Below are 15,345 nucleotides of genomic sequence, written 5' to 3'. Positions count from 1 at the left end.
AGAGAAAGTGAAAGAGAGAGAGAGAGCTTGTGGTTGAGTCTGCTGAAGCCATTTTCTCATGACGCACATCGAGGGCAAAGCCCTGTAAAAAATCCAAGTCGGTGTAAATAATCATGGAAGAAGGAAACAAAAGACCTGGGTTTGTACCAGGGCAGACATTTTGGTTCATCAGAACGTCATCCACAAGAGCCACAAGAGCCCCCCCTTTTGTCACTTTCATTTATTTTTGGTATTATGCATTCCCGGTTTCCACACAAAAAGTGTAGGGAATCTTGACTTTGGCTCAATACATCCCAGTTTTTCCAAATAATTTCCCAGGAAATGTTTTGCCACATTGCCTATTCCATATGTGAGCAACTAATAAGTACTAGACCTTGCCACTAGGTCCAGATCTATGGGTCTCTGGGTCTAGGAAAATGTTAGCATCTATCCATAGAAAAAGAGATACTGTAAAAGACCTGAGAGATTGTACGAACCATTCTCAGTAAGCTTTTTCCAATGTATTATCTAAAAGATGGAGAATGGAGATAATGCATGCGCTGATGTCTCAGATTTCTGGGGACTTATTAATATCGCGTAGAAACTATTCTAAAATACTACTTACGAATGGAATTTAGAATGTTCGTACCCATAGAAAAAGAGTGATTTGTCAAACTATCCTAGAAGCATGATACGCACACCGGTCGGAGATAACCATTGATAAATACCAATTGTTTTCAGCCTCAGTGCTCGTGTACGACCTTGGCTATTTGCATTGCGAAACGCTCCTAATTAACCATATATGGTCAAAATCCTCAAAATATAAAACATGTGGCTAATATATAAGGCCGTACAATTAAAGACAAAGGCGCAATTAAAACAAATATTTTTCAGAGACTTAAATAGAGGTGCCAAAATATTTTATTTGGCTCGCTCAGTTGTGGCTTGACTAGTAAAAATAAAAACATAGCTACAAAGAGAGGACCATTAGGAAAATTCAAGTTGCTTTAGCGATGGCAAATATACTTCAAATGAGTTGGCAACTCACTAAAAATCATTCCATCCTCAACAGTGTGTTCCTGTAGGCATGTAGACCAACACTGCTGTTCTGCAGAATGAACGAGTCATGCGTTCCACCTGGCCACTACATTCAGCAGCATTTTTTTGCGCATTTCATAACCTGTCACCTGCACATTAGTAGTGGAAACATTTTCTGTTCACATAGATTAACTCGTTTTGGGATGGTGTTTTTATGGCGTTGTGGGTGCCGTCTATTGCTCCGTTCGTATTTGTGAACCCATTGATGGCAAAGAAACTCCTCTTGACTTCAACCTGTTGTGCGATGGTGTATGGAAATTGTATGTTACAGTTTGTTTTGCTGATGATTGCATCCAAAACATTGGCTCATCGAGGGATGTGAGATGACGATCGTCAAACTCCCGCTGAAAGGTGCCCATTGCTAAAAACCAGAGGGTTGATAGCACTTTGATGTGCACTGGAATGGCATGCGTTTGCCTTTCTAAAGTAGGCCTTAAATCCTTGCAAAGATCCTAGAGATTGGTTTTTGGAAAAGATATCTATACTTTCTGCAGAACAGTCCTACCTGTCTCTAAAAACATGCTCTCGGAAAAATGAAGCGTGTACCGAATCTTCCAACAGAGCAAGATCAGCCATCTCTAATTTGATTTCCCATTATTTCAGTCTTTAATAGTATTTCAACAATGGTTTTACTTTCACACGTGCCTCTAATTTAACAAATTATTGTACTTTATATGGATTATTAGCGTAACACATGGACTGATGTGTTCAAATGATATATAGCCTGTCAAGATATGTTGCAAATCAAATCAAAGTTTATTTGTCACGTGCGCTGAATACAACAGGTGTAGACCTTACAGTGAAATGCTTACTTACAGGCTCTAACCAATAGTGCAAAAAAGGTATTAGGTGAACAATAGGTAGGTAAAGAAATAAAACAACAGTAGAAAGACAGGCTGTATACAGTAGCGAGGCTATAAAAGTAGAGAGGCTACATACAGACACCGGTTAGTCTGGCTGATTGAGGAATTCACAATGGAAATACAATTAAATCCAAAAAAATAAAAATTACTCTCACAATTTAAAAAATGTTCAACATATATTTCTCCCATTCTACGCTTGGTAAGCAGTTCCCTTATTCCACCACTATGCACTGTGCATACACATGATCATGACGGTTTCTAAATTTACACACACTCTCAATCAAAAGTTCCTATTGATAAATCCCACACTTTGCGTGGAAATGATCCTACGCATGGTTTAGGCACAGATTTGTGCCTATGCATGATTGATAAATGAGGCCCAAGGACTTTATTTTGCATTTACGTAATTCTTCAGTGACACGTGGAGGGGCAAGCTGTTTAATATGGGCTGATACTCCACACAGTCTTCCCCATCAAGCTGCTGTGTGGGGAAGTCAAAGCTCGGGTGTTGCCTTGTAAATCAAGGTGCCAAATCATATCTGATCAATTAGTGACCTCGTGTCATTACTCTGCACAGTAAACATTGTGATCTATCATTTGGTGACAGTTTTGCAATGTATAAAGATGTGGATGGCAGTGGAGGCCCCTAAAAACAAATAGAGCCCCAGTATTGTACAGCATCAGTGGTGCTGAGCGTCATGTGTCAACTAAACTGCTCCCAGCATGCTTTACTCCGGAGCAGAGAGCAGGGAGCAGCGCAGCACAGACACAATCGTGGAGCATATTTTACATCTCATATCTGATGGAGCTGGCAGATATCAGGCTAGCTGTCAGCCTCCAGGAACTGGCTAATGTCTAACCTCAGTGCATTTGCAGTGAACAGGGACCTGCGAAAACAGAAGAGTACCATGCTAACCCCAGCTTCACTGTGGAATACCCACAGGCAGATGCAAGAAGAGGATCAATTATTTTTCAGACCCAAAGAAGCTGAATTATCAAAGATTAAATACAACACGTGTGGTTTTCCATAAAACATGGTTACCTTACTGTATATGCTCTAATGTTAAAGGGATACTTTGGGATTTTGGCAATGAGGCCCTTTATCTACTTCCCCAGAGTCAGATTAACTTGTGGACACCTTTTTTATGTCTCTGTCCAGTATGAGGGAAGTTAGAGGTAGTTTGTTGAGCCAATGCTAACTAGTGTTAGTGCAATGACTAGAAGTCTATGGGTGTCAGCTAGCATGCTACCTCTAACTTCCTTCATACTGGACACAGAGACATAAAAATGCCAAAATCCTGAAGTATCCCTTTAAGTAGTAAAGGCTCATTTCATTTCAATTTCAGCTCATTACGAACCTATGCATAAAATATTTCAAGAGGAAAGGGAATTTCCTATTTCACATTTCCAAGTAAGACTATTCATGGGGCTTACATCATTCCCAGTAAGTTTATCCAGTCGGGTTTTCCTAATTACTAGTGTCACCAATCCTCCTTGTAAATGCTAATATCAATGGACAAAATGCATCCTGAATGTGATACATTCTAATTAGAACAGGGTGACGGGTATACAAAGTTTTCTTCCTGGTACCTCACTCTCACCCAGAGAGCTGCCCATGTTGGTTTCCAGTTTGATATTTCCATAGTGTCCTTTTGTGCTAAGTCCTTGGCAGCGGCCAGCCCAAGGGAAGGCCTGATCCAAACACAATGGGGGGATCACAAGGAAAGGGTTGTTCTGAGGCCTTTGTGTTCGAGCAGCATAGAGGCCCACATCGCAGTAATCTCTCTTCCCTCGTTCTCTCACAAGACCCAACCTCAGATCTTCTCCAATTCAGGAAGGACAGGGACCACAGTACACTGTCGAACAAACCAACAAGGAACTGTTGACCCCGGCCCCGTTTGGAGAAATCTGCAACAAGGTCACTAACTAATAACAAGTCATGTAAATCATGGAACTCAAGAGTGGGGTTTCATGGCCTTTCCACAATAAAGGTTATGAATAAATACTGCCAATGAATACAGTGCATATAGAATATGAAATGTCACTGGCAATGTCAACGGTTGACATGACAATAACGTACACTAAATCATGTCTATTCTGAGGGCTAAAATAAAACAGGCAGCCACACTGAGAGGCTAGATAAAGAAAACTAAACTCTCCACAACAGGAGCGTGGACTGACATTCACATTTGTACAAAATGATAGGTGTATTGAGAGAAGCATGCAGGAGTCGACCGCTTGCACACTGCTCGGGAAAGACGACAACACTCAGCTGCTTCAGTGTACTGTGCTAACTGCGTGCCGAGCAAGGGCTCCGAAAACCACTGCATTTTAATTACAGGCAGCACTGTGGGCCTCTTCGATATGGAAATAGAGCCAGCCGTCTTCACACATGGACTGTGCAAATCTTCATGTGACTCATAGAAACAATGAGCTGTACTAATTCCTCCAGCTGACAGTGCTACTGATTACCGTCCCCTACAGAAACAGCCCTGTGTCAAAAACACACGGCCACCAAGGCCCCTCCAATTAATTCTACATATTGTGTGATTTTTAAAAAGAGAGAATTCAACAGAGGCTGTTGCATTTTGAAGTCTATCTTAATTATGCACAAATATGCTTTGGATTAAAAGAAATTGTCCAATTATTTTGCAGTCCAAACGTGAAAAATATTCAGTGGGTGAGTGAATAAAACAGTTCAAATTGTACCCCTTTGGTGAGTTATGAAATGATATTGTTCATGTGAAGTGATACAATTGCTCAAAATGTACATTGGTTTAGCTTTATTTATACCCGTGTAAAATACTAATGCTCATTTTAAATCAGAATGTTCAAACCCAGTTCCCTACCAAACACTTATAGCTAATGTGATACTAGAGGTCTGGTTGAATCTATAGGGAAATCTCTATCTCTCTGTGGTACTGTACCTTGGTCTTCAACATGTAATGGGATACAGGTGCTGATGGTTTTCAGTTTAAAGAAAAGGATGCACTCAACCTATTTAATTTAATGTAATTGTATGTAGTTCATGTAATCTCACAGCAGAAGTCATCTGGACCCAAGGTTACTAAGAAAACAGTGAAAGCCTTTATAAAGAAACAACCAATTTAGCTTGGACTGCAGCTAAAATACAAACAACTGCAGTGACATGTCTCGATGTGCAGTAGATTCAGAATCCTTATTCTAATCTAAAGCAAGACTGCAATTTGGGAGTGTAGTTAAACACCAGATAAGTATACTGTAGCCTAGCTAATATTCACTTAAAATTCGGGAAAAAAATCTTAAGAATGATGATAACTATGTATGAGGACTTACGCATCTCACCAAGACCATGTGTCTAATCACTAATCTACTGTATCCATCTTCAAGACTTGAAAATCATCTGTGTCTGTACAGATAGCTAGCCTCTGGATGCCCCCATTGTCTGATGCTGATGTCTCACTGAAACCATTGATTTCATCAATATTTCAAGACTCACCCATCACCCATGAGTGGTGAGAATGGTTTGTACTGAGAGGAGTACATTTTCTCTGGGAACAAAACCATTAAATTCCGAGATGGAGACTGGACCCTCTCCAGACTGTCAACGTTGGAAATGAAAAGGTCCAAGAGATGTGTTCACCTCAAGCCAGAAAGGGCATAAAAAGATGTGAGGATTCTTTGAAAGTCATTTTAGGCACGTTTCATTGACATTGCCAGTCTTCACTTCATTTATTAAAACTGCATTCACAGTTTGTTTGTATAATGACAATTAAAATCATTGTGCATTAGTATTTTTTTAATTGTGTCATACAAGAAGATCATAATGGTGCCAGATCTGAAGGTGCCACAACACTTCAATAACGCACGTTGAGAAGTTGAAGCAGAAAAATCAGAGGACTACAAAAGAAAGACTCCTGTAATGAACATGTTGCCATCGGTTTTGATCATTGTTGAAATATTCTGCTTCAAATTAGCTAACACTTATAAAGACAGATGTCACAACATGCGCTGCCACATTTATTATCCCCAGAAATCCTCTCCCTTCTGCTGCCACACGCCCTACCTTTACCAGGCCTGCTGTTGTTTACCTGCTTCTCTCATCTTGTTTATCATTAGGCCTCGGCTGCCACTCCACTCCCCCTCAGACATGGAGAGGAGAGGAGAGGAGAGGAGAGGAGAGGAGAGGAGAGGAGAGGAGAGGAGAGGAGAGGAGAGGAGAGGAGAGGAGAGGAGAGGAGAGGAGAGGAGAGGAGAGGAGAGGAGAGGAGAGGAGGGGGGACTAGTACCTGAGCAAGCCTCAACTCAACTAGCCCCTGTGCTCTTTCCCTGCCAGCCTGCATCCAAGGAGCAACATCTCTCTCATTATTCATACTGTAACTGCGGTAACTATTACTATCGCACTGACTCATTCAAAATCTCAATTGGAAAAACAAAAAGTTAAAAAAGGAGAGACTTAAGTGAAGATGGCATCTGTCATGGATGACCTGATCCAGTGACCCCCCAGACAGACTATCACAAGCCAAGCACAGCACAGTGTCTGGGGTACAACAAGAAGGAACAGATGTGCACCGTACACACACACACACGCAAATTCACTCGTATCATTTTACCTCATTAACCCATAATCATTTGGCCCAACTTAAATATCTAATATAGCTCAACTTATCAAATTCATAAAGTTGCTGTTAAGTACTACATAATGTAGGCTATTTATAAAGGCAAGTTGTTACATCAAATGTTATTGATCTTGGAAAGTTGTTATTTCTCATGCTATTAGAGCAATAGCAATATGCAAGTCATAATATCATTTTGAGGGCAAAGAATTCAGTTTGGCAAGGGAATTAGCTACGCATAAACCAAGGCCATACAATTAAACCAATTCCATGAACTTTACCTCATGGTTCTAGGATGCAGAACTCTGTCTTAAGCATAATCACTAATGAAACCAGATGAAGCCTTTACTGCAAGGGCTAAAATAATCCACAGACAGAACAACAGTACACTTTCAATACATGTTTCTTATTCTTATTTTCTTATTTCAGTCTTCATTGTCAATTAATATTTCAAACTACTGAAACACAGATATATCCCATTCATATCCATTGTGTCCTATAATAATTGTCTCTGAGGCTATTTTGGAGTGGCACTGATGTAGCAGTTAACAGATCAGACTTAATAAAAGTAACCATTGATGCAAAATGCACATACCAAAAACATACAAGAAAGACATGTGTAAATGTTTTCAAATCATTATAAAATATTTTCAAATGACCAAACCCATTAGTCATCAATGTCAAATACTGTGTATGCGTACATAGGCCTACATACATTCAACATTCTGTACGTACGGTACATGCATAAATGTGTGCGCACACACACACACACACACACACACACACACAGAGAGAGACACACACATACATAGATTACACACATAAATACACACACACACACATAGTAAATAGAGTGATGAACTAAAACATTATGTGATAAGAGTAGTAATGTATTCCACAGTAGATAAGATACCCCTTTGAGACAACAGTCCAAGGACCAGCTCACATCATGTAATTGAAAGGGAACCATTCAAAGTTAATTTAATGCTCCAGTTTTAAATTGACGGAGGACTGTAATGCCTGGTCTTCACCTTGCCTCCTTAGAGAGCACATCAACATTCAATTAAACACACGGTAGGCTACTGACCCTACACCGGTCTACACCCTGCCTCCTTAGAGAGCAAATCAACATTCAATTAAACACACATGGTAGGCTACTGACCCTACACCGGTCTACACCCTGCCTCCTTAGAGAGCACATCAACATTCAATTAAACACACGGTAGGCTACTGACCCTACACCGGTCTACACCCTGCCTCCTTAGAGAGCAAATCAACATTCAATTAAACACACGGTAGGCTACTGACCCTACACCGGTCTACACCCTGCCTCCTTAGAGAGCAAATCAACATTCAATTAAACACACATGGTAGGCTACTGACCCTACACCGGTCTACACCCTGCCTCCTTAGAGAGCAAATCAACATTCAATTAAACACACATGGTAGGCTACTGACCCTACACCGGTCTACACCCTGCCTCCTTAGAGAGCACATCAACATTCAATTAAACACACGGTAGGCTACTGACCCTACACCGGTCTACACCCTGCCTCCTTAGAGAGCAAATCAACATTCAATTAAACACACGGTAGGCTACTGACCCTACACCGGTCTACACCCTGCCTCCTTAGAGAGCAAATCAACATTCAATTAAACACACATGGTAGGCTACTGACCCTACACCGGTCTACACCCTGCCTCCTAAGAGAGCAAATCAACATTCAATTAAACACACATGGTAGGCTACTGACCCTACACCGGTCTACACCCTGCCTCCTTAGAGAGCACATCAACATTCAATTAAACACACGGTAGGCTACTGACCCTACACCGGTCTACACCCTGCCTCCTTAGAGAGCACATCAACATTCAATTAAACACACATGGTAGGCTACTGACCCTACACCGGTCTACACCCTGCCTCCTTAGAGAGTACATCAACATTCAATTAAACACACATGGTAGGCTACTGACCCTACACCGGTCTACACCCTGCCTCCTTAGAGAGCAAATCAACATTCAATTAAACACACGGTAGGCTACTGACCCTACACCGGTCTACACCCTGCCTCCTTAGAGAGTACATCAACATTCAATTAAACACACATGGTAGGCTACTGACCCTACACCGGTCTACACCCTGCCTCCTTAGAGAGCAAATCAACATTCAATTAAACACACATGGTAGGCTACTGACCCTACACCGGTCTACACCCTGCCTTCTTAGAGAGCAAATCAACATTCAATTAAACACACATGGTAGGCTACTGACACTACACCTATCTACCCAGCTTCATGAAGCTAATTGCTGTGCATGATATACAAAGCACAAAATAATTGACAAAATATATATACAACATACTCTTTAAACTAGCAATAGCCTGGTATGGAATAAATAACATCCCCATCTGCATGCTGTCTTACTGAGATCTAAAACCACATCATTTCCATAGACTCACTAACTAAAATCAAGCATTGCATATGCTTTGTGCTCACACATATTTTTCAAAATATGATAACTATTGTGGTCAAGTGTATTATAAACTCACATTGCAGGTCTAGATTGCGCTGTCAATAATGACAATATTTCTGCACTGTCTAATCAAAAGCAATACATTTAACGTATGTAACAGTATTAGGCTACTAAATAGGATAACATTTGTTCTAATAATAAAAAATATTGTTATTGTTTTGCTCATCATTCGCGGTCGTTTAATGACAGAAAATGAGTTTCCAATTCCCAAGTTCGTCTCGCAACATGCAACTCTATTGATCTGGGATTGAATGGGGATCTATTTAAACAAGAGAGCCACCGTGAAAGAGCGCCGAGCACAGGCTGTGAAGCATGCGGTTTCGGTATGTCAAAATGCACTTCGAAATCTCTGAACTTACTGGCACCATATGCGTCAGGGAGTCGATATCTTTATGCCGGATCCAGTTCGGAAATGTTTTTCTCTCTCGCAAAACCACAAGTTCCTCTGAAGTCCACGTGCAGACGGTCCTGAAAAATCAAACAGTAGGAAATACATGAAATGTTACAATAGGTGAGATGTACAAACATAAATCTGAATCAAAATGCAAAATATGCACCAAAATGGTTAATAAAACATTTAAATCAACCTTCATCATCGTATTAAAAGTGAAACAAATAATCCAACATTCTGGATAATATAGACCTAATCAATATAACCTTTAATTTCAATAACAGCATTGAGTACTTGACAATCAATGCGCAACACATAGAGCAAGAGGTCAATTTAAAATATTATCTGTAGTCAATGCATGTGTATAAAAACGTTGGTACGTTTCAATTATAAAAATCGATTAGATCTACCATATTATTCATATTATATTGTAATGTTCCTTTCATCCATTTTATTGCAGTGTGCGGTGACTGTAGCCTACGTTTCTTTTATAGTATTTAGAGTGCGTAAAAAATAAACAAAGATGTGCAGAAACGGAGAGAAAAGGGACCTGGCAATCGCGGAGTCATTTTTTATTTCCCTGATAAAATACGAGTTGAAACAACCGTGCAGTGAACCATCAACAGAAATCCTTTGCTCCTCACTAATTTGTTACTGGCAGTGTTAAACTGTCCGTCAGAGGAAAAACTATCTCATATTGAGCAGCCAGACAGTGCCGAGTGTCCCTGTATAGCAATCAGGACAATGTGCTGAATTGGCAGTCTAATTATAAATGTGCCATTTAGACTTCCATTGGGCTCCGGTGCCACCTTACCTTATGAGGGAACTTGCACTCTCAACTAACAGCAACTGTTCAAAAGAAAATACCATTACGAGATCAACTTCACCCGAACAGAGGAACAAGCCGGACGATTGTTCTTCACCCATGCAGCCTCTCACTTAAAATATGATTTTATTATTAGACACCGGGTTATTCTGACAGACTGGACACTATTTGGAAGTAAAATAGGAGAAAAGTGAAGCTTTCTTGAATGAAGGTTTCAGATTCCGTCTACTGGGTGGGCACAGCAATCCTATTGTATTTATTTCAAATGTTAAGAAAAACAAGGAGCATAGGAATATTCCCCGGTAGCGATAGGTCTAGGCTACATTAGGCTATAGAGTCCAGATTTGCAGTGACAGAGATATCCTCTGTATTCCTCCTCTCATACTTTAAGAACTAAGCTATCCATTGTCTGCTTTCTCTGTTTCTATTCAATTGTTATCACTGCTTGTGCAAAAGTTAGAAAAAAAGCTTTATCTGAGACTGCGAGTGTCTCATTTTGGGAAACACCTTGTAAATGATGGGCTATCTTCACACAACAGACAAGTTCACACGAACTGCGTTGCATTTGTCCTCCCACTACCTTGGTATACAATCGTGTTTTTGTCAAAATCTCAAGTACCTTCAAAAGCCATATGTGATATTAAAATAGCAAAATATCTGATTATAGCCTAATATGCGTTAAAAGTTATTGTTAAAAAAAAAAAAAATATGAGGGAAACTATATCCAATCTATAACACTTAGAAACAAAAAACTACATCCAATCTATAACACACTTAGAAACAAATAAAATGTCATTATTTAGAATATTTAGCATACAATTAAACCTGTGCATCCAATTATCTGCAATGTATCTATAGCCTGATTCACACCTGTCCATGAAAGGGAAAGACAACAGTGCAAAAGAGACAAAAATAATTACACCAGATAACTTACGTTAGTCCCTAAAACCGTCCGAGAGCAGCGCTTTGTAGGCTTGTAGGGGAAGCCTTGTCCAGGTATATCGTCTCTAAATGGGATAGCCTTTCGAGGAGTAGTTGGATTTAATTTATGGTTTATGCATTCTTTTAAGGTCAATTTGCCTGACCTCCAGCTAAAGTTAAGGCAGAGTGAATTCCCAACCTCCTACAACATAGGAAACAATTACGAATATAAATGTTTTACACTGAATTATAATTCAGGTCGAACGATGAATATAGATTACTTAGAGTTTGGAAGAAAGACAAGTAAATAAACCATATGCTCAAATTCGAAGAAACTTGTAAATCTCGCATCCAGAAAGATCAGGGAGAAAGGAAGGGTATGGAAGGGGACCTAGAGCAATGCGCACGTCATTGTCAATGAATAGTACCGCTCTGTGGACAAAAGTGCAATTGCCTCCCAGTCCCACAGGAGGAAGTTAGCAACACCATAACAAAACACATATAACTTGAAGATTATTTTTAAGAGTTGAATTTCGCGACAAGACTTTGCGGATGCGTAACCAACAATGAAATAAAAAGGGTTGCGCGCAATTCATACAGTCTACTGTAGCTGTATGTTGCTTAAATCAGTAGCCTAACTGCTCATCCAAGTGAAATATAGAGCTGTTGATATCAATACCTCGAGACGCACGATTGAATGTAACTTATAAGTTACAAAAGTATCGTGTGTAGGTAAATAAAACAGTCATTGTTACAGTAGCTATCCAAACCTTTCCAGAGAACGCTTGCGCTTGTCTTTTCACGTACTCTGCTTTCGTTATTGCGTTTACCACGAATCTCGCGATTGAGAAGCAATAAATAATAATGTTATCATATTCCCCTTACAGAAAAACGAGAGAGAAAACCGTTTTAACACCCCTATTGACATCGAATGAGGAGAACTCGGTTACGTACAAAAAAAACAGGCTAAATAACGCAGTTTACATGAAAACACGATACAACATGTTAAAACTAAGCACGTTTTTACCTTGAGATCAGTCGAGAAAAGAGAGATGCCGGTCCTGACGGTATCGTATCCCGAGTCGTGTGTTTCGCGTTATATCACGTTAAAACATAACGATTACTATCTGTAGAGAAAAGGAAAGACAACTAAAGTCTGCTGTGGTTCCCACTGGCTATATGAGGGGATCCCGTTCTTTCTATGAAGTTTAATTGTCAAAACTGCAAGGAGCTTTTGTTGTTATCTATCCTCTTTATCTCCCTCTCTCTCCGAAACAAGAAAAGACGATGCAGAGCTGTCAATCTTGGCAATCAATGCGAGCGGCCATGTCGCAAGTATTCAAAGCATTTCCCGTCGTGCAACATCAGAAAGTGAGTGGCCAGGGCATTGATCTGAGGAAGGCAAAGAGGCAGGACTCCCCCTCCCAGGCCAGACAAGAGATGCGAAAGAGAGAGAGAGAGAGAGCGAGAGGGAGAGAGAGTTTAGTGAGTGATTAGACAGAGGGAGATTTTGCTCTTGATTTGATTAAATACAAAAATTATCCGATTATTACACAGCAGCACAATTGAAATTCGACACAACATAATTTGCACTTGAACAAACTCCAATAAGAGTTATTGTCCTATTTACCTGTAAAGTGGACTATTTAAGGAATTCTTTTTTGTATTTTGCCTTACTCTAAATGAATGGAACAATTTTATCAACAGCACATGCCAGAAACGCTCTTCAGAGTTGAAGACAGAAAACGACTCGGTTAGGGGTTAGCTATACTGTACCTATAATATAACACTGCTGGCCTTACTAACAGATCCACTGAAGCTTTGATTTGAAGTGACGTGTAAAGAACTCGAGTGTCACTTTATGACAAACGATATTTGGCATGGGCGATAACAGCCATGTAGTAGGAATACATTGATACATTGTAGCCTATAGCCTATATTGTTAATTTAAGCATTATATAGACTAAGTATAAGTTAATACAGGAAAGCATAAGGCAATTAATAAAGTATTCCCCCCCCCCAAAAAAATTGCTATAATTTCAAATATAAGATGATAATCTCTCTCAAATAGGGAGCCAGTCTGTTTCTATTCGTCTGATCTGTATGAAATAATATCAATATCAGCAAGGTTTATGGTGTTAGTTATAACTCAATTATTGACAACCCAATATATCCCTTTTATAAAATAAACCAATAATTTACTGCAAGTCATTGATTATCCCATGGTTTCCTATTCATAAGAAATCATCCTATGATGCATACACATAACATTACAGATCGATGTGCTATTGTCTTTTCAATACACACAATAGATTATAGACTTTGAAGTTTTGTTTTGGTTGACAAAGCCTTCAATGTTAATGCAAACAAACAAAACATGGTATTAATGATTGAAACAACTAGTGCTATGTCAACGTGTTTCAGAAAAGTATTTCAATCGAGAAGCATAAATGTCAAAAATATATTGGCAGCCCACCAGAACACTTACTTATTACTTTACATATAATAGGCTACATTGTCAAATTAAAATGAAGTGCCATTTTTTATATCAAAATAATATTTGGGTCACTAGGCCTACCAAGAAAATGTTTTCCGCCCCCTTGAACATTCAATATAAAATATTTCAAAGGCTTAAATAGAATGCATGGCATTTATTATAGGCTACAATTCCATTGAAATTAGAGGAGTAAAATCACTTCTCAAGAGTTCTACAGTAGCCTGCTATGTATCCTCAAAATCGTAAAAGACAAGAAACAAATACATAGCCTTCATCAATGGGCTGTATAGACCAAACTCTAGCGGACATAATTAACGACATATAGAACAAACATTTTTCAACGGTAGGCTATATAGCTCGATATTAGATGGACAACTGTTCTGAGGAATAATAGTTTAACACCTTTGTCAGCTGTAAAGGTAGGTAGGCTAAAGTGAAGAAAAGTAACGGTCCACCGCGGGGCGATATATAGGCTACAGGTAAGAGGTAAGCTTGCAGCGCACTGAGAGACACTTGAGTTACGCGCTGTCTTCATCTACACTCAACAGATTCAACAATCACTATCACGCACCATCATCAGTTAAAATGAATCCCTTCAACAACAATATGACATAAGGAACAATGCGATAGCTTATTAAAAATGTAAAGGAAAAAGTTTGTAATATACAGCATAGGTGGACAAAAGAATGTACGACAAAACCTTTAACACTCGCCTTCAAGAATAGCAGGACAATGGTTTCATTCATTCAATAGGTAAATAAGACAGTGTTGTACTTACAATGACAGGGACGGAAGCAGTAGGAAATACTGTTTGTTAACTGAAGAGTCACATAGGGATAAAAAGAGGGGAGGAGAAGACGTGGGAACTAGAGAGAGAGAGAGAGAGAGAGAGAGAGAGAGAGAGAGAGAGAGAGAGAATACAGCCCCTTCACATATCTCATCGCATCTGCTCTGGCTCTTCTGTCTTTCATTTTCACATTTTCACATTCCTTTTGTTCAAGAGAAACTCATATCCACACGTCACATCTTTTTATTATTAATTTGGAGCATTACGTTCAAGACAGCAAACCAAACGCACTGCAAACCTTTCCTCACAATAAGTGCGTTTTCTCCTTTTGTTCTGAAATATAAATGTATAAGTCAAACCAGTTCATCTTCGCTAAGGAAAAAACGAATGCTCACCAAGCTCCCCAAAACACCTGGAGCATAATACTCAGGTATTGTTTCATTTCATATATTTTTAATATTGATAAGTTCTACAGAAACAAAGGAGTGTAAGTCATAGTAATGATGGAGAACACTTGTTTTATTATAAAATGGTCCAAGGAGACTTTGCGTGGATTTTCTACTGGATCTTAAATGAGAACGAAGAAACGCATTGCTCTTTAATGACGATGCAGGCAAGAGTTCCTCAAATTTGAAAAAAAAAAGGATGTTGGCACATTTTGGATTTCTCTCAGAGGTACAAGACTCAAATGTGTTATTTCAATTAGTTAGAATTTCAGTGTGGTTAATGTTAAAGACAATTAAAACATCTTATCTTAGCTGTGTAACTATTCGTAGTCATATTGTACATAGGCCTACACTGTGATGAAATCAAGAGGCCTATTGTATTTTTGATTATGAAAAATTGATGTGT

At 39.3% G+C, this 15,345-nt stretch overlaps 1 protein-coding gene across 11 annotated transcripts in view; it reads right to left on the bottom strand.

Annotated features, from left to right (window-relative positions):
- The window catches only part of LOC106587529 (SRY-box transcription factor 6), a 197,063-nt gene extending 182,518 nt beyond the window's left edge, over positions 1 to 14,545 (bottom strand). For 3 of the 11 annotated variants that reach the window (XM_045689255.1, XM_045689261.1, XM_045689268.1), the window contains exons 1-2: positions 11,223 to 11,587; positions 9,431 to 9,539 (exon numbers count right to left, since the gene is read on the bottom strand). The gene's annotated coding sequence lies outside the window, so the exon portion shown is untranslated. Of the gene's footprint in view, positions 1 to 9,430; positions 9,540 to 9,872; positions 9,972 to 10,276; positions 10,420 to 11,222; positions 11,588 to 12,236; positions 12,595 to 14,484 lie in introns of those variants that run through there. The other 8 variants (XM_045689257.1, XM_045689266.1, XM_045689256.1 and 5 more) reach the window with 6 other exon arrangements.
- Positions 14,546 to 15,345: the final 800 nt, after the last annotated feature.

Source organism: Salmo salar, chromosome ssa11 (genome assembly GCF_905237065.1).
Source record: "Salmo salar chromosome ssa11, Ssal_v3.1, whole genome shotgun sequence".
In the NCBI taxonomy this organism is placed as follows: Eukaryota; Metazoa; Chordata; class Actinopteri; order Salmoniformes; family Salmonidae; genus Salmo; species Salmo salar.
The sequence above is the reverse complement of the archived record's forward strand: the minus strand, read 5'-3'. Positions and strand labels throughout refer to the sequence as shown.